The 15,559-nt window shown below is 34.2% G+C and overlaps 1 protein-coding gene across 1 annotated transcript in view; it reads left to right on the forward strand.

The window, feature by feature from the left end:
* Positions 1 to 15,559, forward strand: part of CNTNAP4 (contactin associated protein family member 4) — a 240,911-nt gene that overhangs the window by 81,540 nt on the left and 143,812 nt on the right. The gene's annotated exons all lie outside the window — the stretch shown is intronic.

The following is a 15,559-nucleotide window of genomic DNA, read 5'->3' on the forward strand; positions in this document are numbered from 1 at the left end:
AAATTATTATTTTAATGATTGCAATGCAGATTGGAGGTATTGCTTGAGGGCAGTGATGCATAATTCAAGGATGTAAACTATTAAATTCAGGGATAGTCTATTGATCTTTTTTATGTATCTTTATTTAGGAATTCTGCTTCTAGGGGAATGTATTTTCTCTTCTCTAAACCAGAGCATAGATGTAGTCTTGGAATGAAACTCTTAAATCTCTATTTATTTTATGGATTCTTTCTGACTGTTATCTGTTTATGCTAAGTCTTCTTAAATGAAGTGCCCAACTTCATTTCAGGCAAGAACATGCCACATTTTATTATCCCTCTGTGTTATTTGTATCCTCTTTTTAACTGAGTCATTGCCGCATTATATGATTGCTTACCAGAGGTAACTTTTTCCTTTTATCTTTTTTTTTTTTTTATTTTGACTACTACTGTGCATTAGAAAGATGGAAGATGCCCAATTTTGAGGGCTTTATGTTGCTATGAGTACCTCAGAATTCTTCACTCTGTGTAAGGACTTGCACTTTGTAACCACTCCTCCTAAAATTAAGTAGAAAAGGTACTTCTGTAAAATTTCACAGCTCCCTACTTCTTATTTTCCTTTTCAGAAGTTAATTTTGAAATGTCTTTGTCACCTTATGGTTTATCTTAATTTAAGGTTCTAAAGCTCATGTCATCAGTGGAGCTGATCAGAGTTTTTTCACTCACAGTAAAATTTTTTTAACAACTGAGATGCAAAGAGGACTATCTAGGCATCTGCAAATGACCTGGTCATAAAATCTCTCTCTATATATATTCTGTGGAAAGGGTAGTCTTTTCTAAGGCTAGTTCCTCTAACCTTAGATGCCTTTGTTAGATTGAAATGAATCATGTACAACGATCTAACTTACCCCTTTCCCATCTATAAAATGCTTCATTGCCTATTGGTGCTGAATTTGGATGTGGATATTTTAAAAATAGTTGAGATGAACCTCTCTCCCCTCTTGTGGCTGCTAAATATGATTTGCTTTCACTTCTTTGTATATTAGGAATTGGTTTAGAAGGAATCATGGTGACTGTAGTCTTTATCCATGCAATATTCCATGATCTCAGTCTTCCTATTGACAGTTTACTGATGACCTAAATACATGCCTTAGTTGCTATCTTATACCTGGTTTATCTTTCATGTAGATTTTATTTATTGTTTAAAATCTTTTCATTACTAAAGATACTTTTGAAATACTAACTCCATTATAGTTGCTAGGACTGCTCTCATTGTAGATTAAGTATTGTTAAGTGCAGTTAGGTATAGGGATTTTTAGTAGTTTTTTCTTAGTTTGACAAGAAAATCTGTTTGCACACTCATTTTGATTTCTTTTCTCACTGACATGACTGTCACTGTCTTTTTTAAAGTTTTCTCTAAGTATTTTCTGCACTGTTCTTGATACTTACTTTACGATTTTTCAAGCACAAATTCCTAGGATCATTTTTAACATCTTTTAACAGTTGGTACTGTTCTGGCCAAGATATAATTCTCAAGCGAAATAGTTGTTATTAATAGTAAAATACTTATTTTTGGACAGAAATCTTTCTCTTTGAGGATTAGCTTAATCTTGGAAAGAGAGTAATTAAAATCAATTTGAGATTTTCTTTAATGTTACTGTAAATGTAGATGTGTTTGAACAAGGAATTTTGTGTGTCTTTATATGAATGTTCTTCAATATTTTTCTATTTTTTCCATTCCTTAATTTATAATTTCAGATGCAGTAAAGCCCAACCTCCCGAGGCTAACCTTTTGCATAATCTTTTGTTTTACCTCTGAAATGAGCAGTGGTTACAAATCTGTATGTACATTAAGTTACTAGATTTTTACTCTGAAAAGGGCAATACTTTTTACTTGCTGTCTTTCAAACTTCAGGAGGTATATGGTAAAACATCACAGAAAATGTATAATGAATTTAAGATTTGGCTCAAAAAGTGTTAAGAAAATTTTCATGTCTTTAAATGTTACTTTTAATAGTGGTAGTGTTATTACTTCTTCCTACCAATTTCTATTCTAGATATTGTCACCTGCATTTTATCTATGAAGAATCTCATATTGTAATTGGTAGTTTAACTTTTTAGGGCTACGTATATTAACAATTTTAACTAATGTATTTTCTAGTTTTAACTAATTCCATAGCTTTATTTCACAAATATTTGTATGCTCTGTATCTTCTCCTTAACATTACTAATTAAATGTGTCTTTTAAAAGGAGACTAATAAGGCAACAGAGATTATATTCTCTAGCATTTTCAAAGGGAGGAGCTAAAATTGGGATGAAGGAGAGCAATTTACAGTTTGATTGACAAGTTTCCCATGGCTGATAGTTTCAGTGAAAGCATGAGTGACACAGCTCATGGGGAAATGTATCACAATGCCATTCATTAGCCAGAGTTTTGAAGAAGAAAAGAAATAGAATTGCTCTTCAATTAAAAGTTGACCATTTCTCCTCTGTTACAACCAAGGAAATACACAGAAATTCAGCCTTCGGTTTTCTTGTTTTGCTGGGTTTTTATTTCCTGAGAGAAATATGATTTATCCTTTCTACAACTATGACCCAATTTTCAGGGGTGTTTTTTTTGTTTTGAGCCTTTCTTCTAAAAATTATATCCAAAGCAGAGGAATTAAAACTAATATTTTTTCAATGTTAGCTAAAATTTGGGGAAATTCTCACCATTTTTATAACATCTGTTTTAAAAGGCAAATCTTTGCAATGTAGAAGTATGTTTATCTCTGTGTATGTTTGTATGAATAGCTGAGTTTTGAGGTCTACTTTCCATTTTATTTACCTTAGCTGAAGTTAAAGATGGAAGTTTGTTTTATCATAATTATCTCAATTTTGTGAGTTTGCATATAAGTAGTTTCACTTTAACAGTTACTGTTCTGGAGGTATGTGATAAAATGGTATGTATGTTGAACGATTCTTTGCACATGCGTGGCTACAAATATTCCCAAATTTCACTTTAAAGTATTTGGGGTGTTAGAACTTATTAGAAACTTCCCATGTTGTAAAATGACTCACCATTATGGAAAGTCTCAGATTAAGGAATACCAAATCACAAGTATTCTGTAATAGTCACATTATATGATTCAAAAGTACGGAGATGCTTCACTGTTTTCTTGAAACTGGTGGTTGTTCCTCAGTCTCAGTGATTCATGTTTGCTAAAAGCTATGATGCTTTTCCTTGGAGAAAAATCAGAGTCAGTGTTCTTGATCATAATCTGCTTCACTGTAAAAGCAAAAGGCTGTACCTATAGGTTACTTTGCTGGACTTGTGTTAATTAATTCTGTAAATCAAAACAATTTCCTATGGGTGTCTTCTGCAGCCCAAGGCATAGATAATTTAAATGGGTAGTTCATCACTACATTTTCCTTAGGTACAGATTGCAAAGGTTGTAACTTCAATACTTAGACTGGTGTGTCACTTTTACTGTTGCTACTCATAGAAAATAAAGACCCTTCTACTGATTAGTTAAAGCAGGGCAGATGCATATGACTTCAACAGAGTTGGTTCTGATGTGCCTATATTTGTGGTAGCTTGCTCGTCATTCACTTGTCATGTGTCCTTAGCCAAAACCTCCCAACAGAACAGTTTTAACTACTTGACCTAACTGTTTAACTCAAGGAAATATAATAACCTAGCAGCAATTTATCTCTGTTTTTCTATAACATCCTCAAAGAGAAAATCATCACAGAGTTTGTCAGATTGCATAATTTATATGTAAAAACTCCAAAGTGTTTCAGTATGCTTAAAGTGGTTAAAAAAATATTTACAGCTTTATATATTTAAATTCTTCCTTGTTAAGGTTAACACCATAAAACACAAACTGTGTTTTACTTTATCATGTAGAAAAAAAATCCTCTGCATCCTATAAAAAGTGTGTAGTTTAAATTTAAAAAAAAAATTAATTAATTAAAGAAGAAACGGAATATGTATCCCAGAATTGTAAAATGTATCATTGACATAAAAATGTCTTGTCTTTGACATGTTCTGATTCAGGAAGTTTTGTAAAATAACGATAGGAGCAGTCATGGCATCCCTATCATCCAGAACATCAGCTACACAAGTCTAATACACAAAACCAAAAGCCGCTGAGCAGAAGGATGGGAATCAGGAAGAGTGTTGTGAAAAATGGTGATTATCAAAATCCCATCAAACCAGAAGTAAATTTTCTGGTGATATTGAATTATATTAAATTTTTTCAGGATCTGAAAGTAAGAGATGGTACTTCAAAGTTTAATGGCAAATAAACAAATTAGCTGTGTCATGCTAGCTTATGATAATACAAAGACTTTCTCCTTTAAAAGTTTGTCTGCTATTCAGTTAAATATCAGTTGTAATTTTTATAGAGTATGCAGAATGATATTACATAAGCTTTGGTAGCTTTTTTATATTTCCTTCCTATTTAACCATTATCATAATTATGGTGAACCAGGCATAAGTAGTTTTATATATATATATATATACTTACATGTGTGTATATATATATAAATACAAACAATTTTTTCAAGAGCCCTTTAGATGGTATATATAATGGTGCATAACCACATGGTGATCTATCTATTGTAATAATGTTTTTCTCTCACTGAATATAGTTATAACAATGAAATAATTTTTTTATTCTGTGTAACAGAGTTGGCTTATTTCACAGCTTAATGTAACATAAGGGTTTCTTTTTGTTTTGTTTTGTATGTTTTGGGGGTGGCATGTTTCTGAGTAAGAGATGAGTACTGGAAGTGGGCATTACTATCTTCCATTGAATTCAGCCAAGATGTGTCCAAACAAGAATCTAAAATCCCATCTGAGATAATAAAGATGAGTTTCAGTGAAAAAGGGTTGAATAATGAAGCATTATTTAAGTCAGGTATTTGAAATGTTTGCCTAGTCTGTGATTTCACTTGATGTGAGGAGGAGAACACAGATAGGTGAATAATTCATAACTAATAATTTATTCAATTAATGTTTGCATTTTATGCCTGAGAATTGTCTGTTAGAGTGTGATTTACATAAATGAATTTGCTATTTTCAAATTATTTGTACAATAGTGCTTTTAAAAATAGTGTGTAAAATTTATGCAACTTGCTACAGTATTCAGGAACGTATCCTAGGCTGTTTTCAATAAGTACACAGATCACAATGATAGGTTTAAATTCCCCAACCAAGTAACCATAAGCATTAAGATCAGGGCTTCCTGTGTAAAAGTTCAGTTTAATGAATTTGAAATTAATTTTCCAGAAGAGTTCTGTACTAATTTCATGACACCATGGTGAATATATTTACATTACCTCATGAACTAGAAAATTGTAGGTAGGAAAAACAAATGAGATAGGAAAATGTTTAAATAAAAATTAATTTAAAAAAGATTATGAGTTTTAAGGTCTGCACCATTCTCGGGAAAATTAAATCTAAGCATCTTGGAGCAGTTAATCTTGTGGATATTTCTAGTAACATCTGATTCCTTGTCCTTCCTTTTTGGTTCCACAGCGGTTATTTTGCAATTCTCAGAAATAGTACATTGAATAACATTTTCAAAGCTCTTTGGTCACCTGGTAAAATGTTATAAAGTGACACAAAACCTGACCTCTTTGTCTTCCTTGCAACTGTAACAATATTTTGGTGCATGTACGTGCATACATATACATCCACAAATGCAGAGATATATTCCACTGTAGAAAACAGACTGATACATATTCTAATCAAGAGAATCTGCATAAAGATAAACTTTCTACAGCCCTATAATTGAGGGAAATATGGTAGACTGATGTCAGGCAACATTACATAATGTTTTGCCCACAGTTTGCACAGGGAAGAAACTTAAAAGTGTGTAGCTGGAATTCAAAAAGAGTAGACTGAAAAAAAAATGCTGGGGGATGAAGGAAGAGGCAGAAGAAACCAAGAGAGAAGAATACTCTAACTTGGGGTAAAAGGTGCTTGAAGAGAAAACTGAAAAATTCAGCATGAAGAAAATCAGACTTACAAGGAAGCTTGGAAAGAATAATAAATGAATGGGTCTACTGTGCAAAAGCTTTTGTGAAACTAGATGCATGCATAAGCTTCAATTTATGACGAGGACATTATGATATTTCCCTAAAACATTAAAATTATTGAACTTAATTTTAAGCTTTTGGATTTCCTTATCCACTTCTGCTTAAAATGCACTCTAAGCACTCTGCTATTTTTAGACACTTAAATGGCAATCTAATAAGGCTAATTTAACAGTTACAATGATTAATGCTCTATATAAAATACCTTAGAGTAGGTGAAGAGATTAATGCATATGTCAAGGTTAACCTGTCCCAGACTATTTAATATAAGCTAAAATGAAGAAAACAAAAAAATTGAAAAATCAACAAATAAAACAGTGTTCTAAATAAAATCAAGACAAATTTTGTGGATAAACAAAGAAATAAGTAATGCCATAACAGGTAAAATCTATACTATAACTGCATATATTAGTGCAGTCCATCTGCAGGGAAAAAAATGTTATATGCACACAGTTAAAGAAACCATATTTAACTAAGCACAGCAAGATTCCTTGAAAATATGCAAATCCAGCAACATATAGAAGTAAATGTTTTACCAGACTTCGACATTCACAAGTTAGTTTTAATGTATGTGTTAATATTGTGGTCATTAAATTGCCTAGATGAACAGGAGCTTTGGGAACCAACCTGTAATTTGTTAGGAACACACGTTGTTGTTTTAAAGACTGCTGGCAATATAAACCATTAAGTCAGCACTAGAGGTGGATTCTGGGACTGGTCTTGATCAGAACTGTATTGCCGACAGTTACCTGTCATAGCACAGTCACCTTAAGAGAAAGCAATGAAAAGCAACTACAAAGTGTTGTATTCATGATGAGTTGTTCATCCTGAGTGCCATCAGATGGCACATACAGGACAAGTAGGCGATCAGGCCCAGTCAGCACGGATTTATGAAAGGCAGGTACTACTTGACTAACCTGATCTCTTTCTACGACAAGGCGACCTGCTTCGTGGACAAGGGAAAGGCTGCAGAGGTTGTTCACCTGGACTTCAGTAAAGCCTTTGACACTGTCTCCCACAGTATTCTCCCTGAAAAGTTGGCTGCTTATGGCTGGAGCAGGTGTCCTCTTTGCTGGTAAAACACTGGCTGGGTGGCCAGGTCCAAAGAGTGGTGGTGAATGGAGTTAAATCCAGTTGGCAGCCAGTCACAAGTGGTGTTCCCCAGGGCTGAGTGTTTGGGCTGGTTCTGTGTAATATCTTTATCAATGACGTGGGTGAGGAGATTGAGTGCACCCTCATTAAGAGTGTAGACGACACCAAGTTGTGTGGGAACGTTGATCTGCTGGAGGGAGGGAAGGCATTCCAGAGGGATCTGGAAAGGCTGGCTTAATGGGCTGAGGCCAATTGTATGAGATTCAACAAGGCTAAGTGTTGGGTCCTGCCCTTGGGTCACAACCACCCCATGCAGTGCTACAGCCTTGGGGAAGAGTGGCTGGAAAGCTGCCTGGTGGAAAAGGCCCTGGGGATGTTAGTCGACAGCTGTCTGAACATGAGCCAGCAGTGTGCCCAGGTGGCCAAGAAGGCCAACAGCATCGTGGCTTGTATCAGGAATAGTGTGGCCATCAGGAGTAAGGAAGTGATTGTGCACTGCTGAGTCCACACCTTGAATACTGTGTTCAGTTTTGGGCCCCTCACTACGAGAGGGACATTGAGGTGATGGAGCGTGTCCAGAGAAGGGCAACAAAGCTGGTGAAGGATCCAGAGAGCAAGTCTTATGAGGAGAGGTTGAGCGAGGTGGGGTTTGTTTAGTCTGGTGAAGAGGAGGCTGAGGGGAGACCTTATTGCTCTCTGCAACTTCCTGAAAGGAGGGTGTAGTGAGGTGGGTGTTTGACTCCTCTCCCAGGTAACTAACAATAGGATCAGAGGAAACAGCTTCAAGCTGCTCCAGGGGAAGTTTAGATTGGATCTTAGGAAAAATTTGTTTACTGAAAGAGTGGTTAGACATTGGAACAGGCTCTCCAGAGAGGTGGTGTAGTTGCCATCCTAGAGGTATTTAAAAGTCATGTAGATGTGGCACTTTGGGATATGGTTTAGGAGACATGGTAGTGTTGGGTTGACAGTTGGACTTGACGATCCTAGAGGTCTTTTCCAGTCTTAATGATTCTATGATTCTATTTCTTGCATTGTATGATCGAATATGGAATAGGCGATTACCACCCTGCTGAATGATTGCTCATGAGCTGTTCGGTTTGAAATAGCACACTGCACTCTGACCCATGCCTAAACATTTGCCAGAAACCTGGATATCCTCAACCTTGTCATTCACTTATGTAGTTAAGATTGTACATAATGGCTAGGCATTGACTTCTAAATACTGTTAGAATACAGACACTTTTGGGGAAAAAAAAATCTGTTCTTAAAGTACGTTTCTTACCGGCTAAATATAGCTTAAATATAGGGTGAATCTTTGTGTCTAAGACAGAGTTTATAATGGTTAACTATACAAGGTAAAGAACAGTTTTGAGAGTAGGTATGGAATTTCTGGTGATTTTTGAAGTGAAGTGATCATGTACCTCTTGGTATGAATGTCTTATTTTACTAATTTTATCACTTTCAATTAATATTGACCTGACCAGTGTCTTGAGAAAATCTCCACTGTGCATATTTCTTAGTTGACTAAGATTCCATGTGGTTATCATATCTGCATAGATTGGGGGCATTATACCATGGTAATGTCACAGAATTTGCTAAAATTTTACAAACTGTGTTTAATATATTTTTGATTCATTTTTGGCAAAATGACTCATGTAAAAACAAACAAGATTAATAATCAGTAATAATCAGTATTGTGTAGTTACTTGTTGCCACATTTTAGGACACCTTCATTACCAGAAATGAAAGGTATTCCTCCACCGGACGTGTATTTACTCTTTAGCAGCATGCATTTTCTTGCTGAATAAAGAAATAGTTTTCTCTGGTAGGTTGACGTTTAACCCATTTAAATCTACATTTTTGCTGTCAGACAATGATATTTTCTACCACTTTTTTCAAAGGTCATAAGTAAGTAGGTTTAAATTGAACTTTATTGCATATTTCATCCCTTGTATCAAACACACTAGATTTAAACTGTGAAAAGGATATTTCAGTGTGTTTTAAATAAATCATTCAGCAATTATAGCAGTACTACTCTTTTTATATCTAGTAAAGATTTCTGTGAGATCAGTTCTATACTTTGAAAATTCAGTGAACATCTTTTTCTTTCCCACTTCTTAAATTTCCTAGTTTTTTGAAGGTCACTAGCCCTAATTAAAGTACCACTGACAAGAACTTCTTTAATGTTCCTGAAGATGCCCTTTCTCCTACTTCTCTATATAGTCAGCTATATGGAAATCAGCTAGAATTGCATGGGGTTTTGATCTCCAGAATGGAGTCAAAGTATCAGGAAAGTTCCATGAAGCTTTCTAATGTATAGCATTTAACTTATTTTAACAATATGTATCAAGTTTATCAGATTATTTCTTTCCTATACCTGTTAGTTTACCTGCAAAGTTTTCAGCAAAATTGCTTGTATGGTAGTCACAATTATTTTATTTATATGCCATAAACATATTGAAATTCTATTTAACAATTTTGACTTAATTTAGCTATGGGGAAAGAAAGGGAATTGAGCATATATTTTTTGTGTAGATTTTAGTAAATCCCAGAATTTTCCATAAAAAACAGCTAAGTTTAGTGGACAGGTCATGGATGTTACATTTTTTCTGTCTTACTATCGCATCCACCTTTCTGTCAGCTTAAACTGTGCAAGACATCAGAGAATTCTTTATGCGGCTCCATGGTATTTGCAATAATCATCCTTTTTAACTAGCTGTCTGTGCAGATTTTTGCTACCATCCCAGCATTTATTATCATTTATTAGTGCTACTGACAGGAACATTTTAGGAAAAGTGATAATAAATTAACTGCATAATGTCCTGCATCTGAATCAGGTTGTTGTAGATTTTTGTGCTAAGTACTTAGTTAAGAGATTGTATATTCTTTGTGGAATAGTAAAAACTAGATTTTAGTCTCTAGTCGTAGATATGGAGTTAGCATGGATTTTTCTTCACATTTGTGAACTAATTTTACCTCTGTTACAGAATGATACACTTCTAAAAACACATCTTTTTAAGCCTCACATTACAGAGGAATCTTGTATGAACTATCCTTTTTATTTTGGGGAATTTCTAATGGATTACATTAAAAATAACTTCTTTTATAAATTCATTGCCACTCCCCTTTCCCGTTTTCTGCCTCTTATTAAGGAATTGCAATAGTTATGTGATATACAGAAAAACGAAATCTGAAAAATTTGGTGAGTTGAGCTGTGTTCTACTGTGAGAGGTATGTAACTACTAATGAAAAGTTCTGTTTTCTCTTCATGGTTTATGTGCTAAGGTTGAACAAGTCACTTCTTTTCTAGGTGCTGATATAATTAAATATTGTGCAAATGTATAATGTTACATTCTTTAACAGCTTGCAACCATGAGATGGGAGCAGCACTCCAAAAAGGAATATTTAAATACAGACAATACCAAATGTGAAAAGTTTAAAACTATTTTAAGGAAGATATTTTACTAGATCATGTCTGGGATAGAGGGAGGTGAATTAAGAAACAAAACTGAAAGAGAAAGGAAAAAAGCATTACTGTTACTGGAGAGGATAGTCTTCAGTTTTGTGAATGATACAGAATAATGAACTCTTTGTCCTTTTATTCACTGTCTGATTTTTCAAATAAGACCACATCAGAAGTCCAAGACCCTCTCTCTGTGGATAGAAACGAAAATGATAATGCTGTTTCACTTGTCATTACACACTCTTCTCTCACTGTCTTCCAGTGTAGTACACAACATATTGATTGTCTAATATCTTCTCTTTGGACATTGATATCTTTCAGTGATGTTTGCTATACATAATATTTTAACTGAAAGAACATATTTTACACTAAAGTATGATGAGCAAAAAATTCTATTTAATTTCTTTTTTAAAATCTTGATGTAAAAAAAAATGAATTTACCTGCACTCATATTACTGAGGCAAAAGTTAAAGAAAGATTATGATGCTGTTATGGATCCTTGCTTGTTAAATTGCAGAGAGCTAGTATGTACATTTGCAGTAGTGTACAGAAATTGAATAATTCAGGGTTGGTTTTTTTTAAAGTATATGAATCATAAAGTCTTTTCCGTTGAGTTTTATATTATTTGCGTAGATTGGGAATTGTTAATAATACTTTGGCTGACACCGTAGGAATGATGTTGAAGACCTTTTCAGAGGCATTACCATGTCATCAGAAAACTGCTGATGTATACACATCATAGGACCCATCTTTTATAATTTTTTATTAATTGATTTCCAAAATATACACATGTAACTGAATGACATGGCAAACAGCATCTAGCAAAATGAGACAAATGAAATAATATAACTGTAAAGAGAGTAAAGGAGATTCTAGTTCTATGGACTTAAAGGTTTAATTTTTTTAAAAATAGCTAAATTATGCAAAGCATGCTGAGAAGAGATTAATGGTGTTGAATACAATTCTCAAAGTTAAGCACTCTACTGAAATGCTGTTGTTTTGTGGGGGTTTTTTTTGCTTATCACCCCACTTCTGACCTCTTAAGAAAACCAAATTGATTTATCCATATTGTTCTATTTGAGGTGATAAGCTTTCCACATATCAGATTTATCACTGAAATGTAGGTCTATATGTATTATATTAAAACCTCAGTGTTCTTATTCTTGCTGACCTTTCCATTCAGTTATGGAAATGTATTGGTATTTATAATTTATTAGGTAAGTGCCATCAGTATTACACTTACGGTGTAAGGCTTGTTATGTATTCCAGGAATTTCTTTTTCCCAAAACACATCCATTTTTTATTATTACTAACCTGAATAAAGAACAGAAAATAGAACAGTACAAGTTGGGCTTGTCCTTGGAAAGACCATGGATCTTGATGAGGAAGCAACAAGGTCTTTTTTCTTGCAGAAGAAAAGTAGAGTTGTTGTTTACCTGTTTGGTTATTTATAGAGTCGTAGGATAATTTATGTTGGAAAAGACATTTAAGATAACCAACTTGTTTATATTAGGGACTTCATAGTTTGGTTTTAAATTTAGTTTTGCAAAGCCTATAAAGAACTGTGTGGTAAGAGTGAACAATACATTCTTCCAAAGACTTTTGGTCCCTTCTGATTAAAAGTGAAAAGAGGGGAAGAATAATAAGGTCTTAAAACATAAGTAAACAAAGACTAGAGAAATGAGAAAACAAAAAGAAAAGAGAGAGTTTATTTGTGAAATTGGGAGGGTTTTGTTGTTTATTTTTTATATATTTTTTTTCTTTTTGCTAAATGTCGACAACAGAGGTGTCTGAACAATAGAGGTGCTGGCATGGGAAGACATACAATGTCTTTGGATAGTTATATTGAAATATATTTTTATGGTATGACTTCACAGGAAAGATCTTAGGACTGGAAATACAGTAGAAGACAGTGGTGGAGTTCACATAGGATTTGAGTGGAGGGTAAAGCATACAAGAAGAAAAAGGCTGCAAGAACAAAATGCACAATTGAGAGACACTTGATGAACAAAAGAATGTGGGGAAAGACTCTGTATGGGAACCTGAAAGAAAAAAGAGGAGGTAGCAAAGGAAAACCTGTCACAAAATCAGGATTTACTGTACTGAAGATGACAGATGAGGTAACAAATAGAGGAGAAAAAAGTGGCAAGGAAAAGAAAAAAGAAGTTAGACTAAAATGGACAAGAGGAAGAGTTAGTAAAGGAGGAATGCCTAGGGAGAAACAAGTATGATGACAGGAGCAGTAGTGAGAAATGAAAGACATAGGTATATTGCTTCTCACTGTCTCACAGGGGAACATTAAAAATATATTTCACAGATGATACTTCAACATCAAAAAGGAAGTTAGACATTATGAGTGTCAGAGTAAATTCAATAATTTAAACATTCTGTCATGTACTGGAAAAAGAAAACCAAAGTTATCTGTCATTGACTTGGTCTCTCCATTATTTTTGTCCAAAGAGCTCCACTCCATTAGTACATGTGTGGAATAGCAAAGATCAGCCTGCAGTTGTCATTGATTTAATATAATTAAAATACCAAGAGCAAATACTAACTGTTTTGACATTTTCATTAGAAAGAGGTGGAGTGTAAACCTCACGAGGCATCCTAGACAACTTTAGCATTAAAGTTTTTCTAGAAAAGGGCTAAGGAAATGTAACATGAAGCTGAAAGGAATGTGGTCAACACCAAGGAATACAAAGTGCAGATATCTAGGATGTTCAGATTATTTACTTTAAGAAATCTGAATACATTAAATGCAGCACATACAGCCATACAGCAAGGGAAATAGGAAAGAAACTGATTTTCAAAGGTGGAATAAAGGAAGAAGAACATTCTGTGTTTGGAAAATGATACTTCTAGCTAGTAAAAAAGTCATTTAGCATCAATGATGAGATAGTGAAATGTGATAGTTGATGATCTGAAGCTTCAGAGTTACATGATATTTTTTCATAAGACTGCTGCAGTTAGGGCTTTTTTTTCACCAAACAGATTATCCATTTTATCCTTGAACTGTCAATAGGTGACTTAAAATAGATTTTTCATAGATGCATTGCACCTTGCACTTCACTGGAAGCCAAAGATCTTCAGTACGTTTGAAGTCAGATCCAGGATTTTTATATTCCACTGCTGAATGTTTCCATCTCTCCTCCTCTCATTTTCAGTATACGAAGACTGGAATGTAATGTTATAGGGACACTGGGATCAGTCAGTCAACTTCCCTAACAAAGAAAATAAAGCACAATATAAAATATGTCTTCCCTAGGAAAAAAGTTCTCTCTCACTGGAAAAACTGAAAAAAAATACTTAGAGCTAGACAAAATGACCTGTGACTTTCAGTAACTAAGTCAAAGAGCTAAACTGTTGGCTTTCAAATGATTTTATATTATAAAAATAATGCCTGTCAGTAAAATATCCACTTCCTGAAAGATGGAAGAATTAATATACTTGTTTATCAGTCTGCACATTGTGCATGCATCTTCAGACACTTGTATTAGAAAACTTTCTGGAATAATGATAACAATAACTTTGTCTTCAGTTTAGAGCAGATCTTTTTAATTATTTGAGTGCAAAGGAGCTTTCTGGATAAAATGCTATATGAAGCTATATCTTCCTAAACAGGGCAACACCAAAGCTCTTCTGGAGTATTTTCGGTTCAGCAAAGCAAAGAGAATGTTTGCTCAGTGAGCATCTAAAAATGCTCAGCTGTTTTAAATGCACGTATTTTCTCCTTCAATATATTTTTCTTTTCTATTTTTGTAAAACTATTTTTAAGAATGCTGGAGTTGTACCATGAAATTTCATAAAGTCTCCCTGAAAAAAATAAAATCCCTCAAGAGCTGGATGAAACCTAATTGTATGCAGCTAAACTATGAGCTATGTATTTTTTGCTTTTCATTGAAGTGCACACACATATGTAATGGTCTTGAGAAATCAAAAGGTCTCTGATAGAGGTTTTCTAACCAAAGCTATGGACATGAAAATAGCATTCCACTCCTAAGATGTCAAGTAAAGGTACAGTTTGTCAGTGGCTTGGGTAAAAATTTGCCTTCTCAATCTGGTTCTCCAGGCCAGATTATAGTGTTGCTTCATATTTACAAAAGAATTTTTGTAATGTTGAGTGAGAAATACATGTTTATTCACTACTAAACAGAGATTTCAAGCACTAATTATATGTTGTGGAAGCTGATCTACACTTGATGATAAGGCTAGGAGGCAAACATGGGAAAAGCTTAGAACTATGTCTTTCTTCTTTGTAGTATATATTCATTCAGTGATTCCCCTGCTAGCCTGTTCCAAGAAAACTTTGGCCTTCTGTATTGGCTGTAGATACACTGCAGTCCCTGTACAACACCATATAACTGGAAACTAGTTCTTGATGCAGACCTCTCAAATATTTCTGCCAGGATTCACAGCAAATGTCTAAGAAAATGTTAAAACATTGAGTCAGCAAAAAATAATGTTCCTGATGCTAGTATATAACAAAACTTAAATGAAGGTAGTTGTACTGTTTTACACATGCTGGAGGTGTCATGATACCCGATTAAAGAGCTGAACAGTGAAAAGTTATTTGGCTACTGAGGGCGAGAAATTCTGAAGTCCTTCCAAGATAGGTGTGTCATATTGTGAGGCAGAGACCTGGTGATACTAGCTACCTTTATTAATGAGGTATTCACAGACTATATTTTAAATTTCCTCTCTTGTTAGAGGTATTACGTATGGCTATATTTGTTGGTGTCAGATAAATTATTTTAAAGGAAATAATAATTCTGAGAAAAGGAGATGACTGCATTAATATCTATTCTATATCTTGTTTGCTGTTGTACACAAGGGAGAACTGAAGTTTCCTTTTGTGACTTGATCACATAGAAAGTACTACGCACTCTGCTTAGCCTTGAGTCTTGGCTGGTTTGTATGTGGCTTAATGTCTCAAACACTTTC

The sequence above is a fragment of the Phalacrocorax aristotelis genome, chromosome Z (genome assembly GCF_949628215.1).
Source record: "Phalacrocorax aristotelis chromosome Z, bGulAri2.1, whole genome shotgun sequence".
In the NCBI taxonomy this organism is placed as follows: domain Eukaryota; kingdom Metazoa; phylum Chordata; class Aves; order Suliformes; family Phalacrocoracidae; genus Phalacrocorax; species Phalacrocorax aristotelis.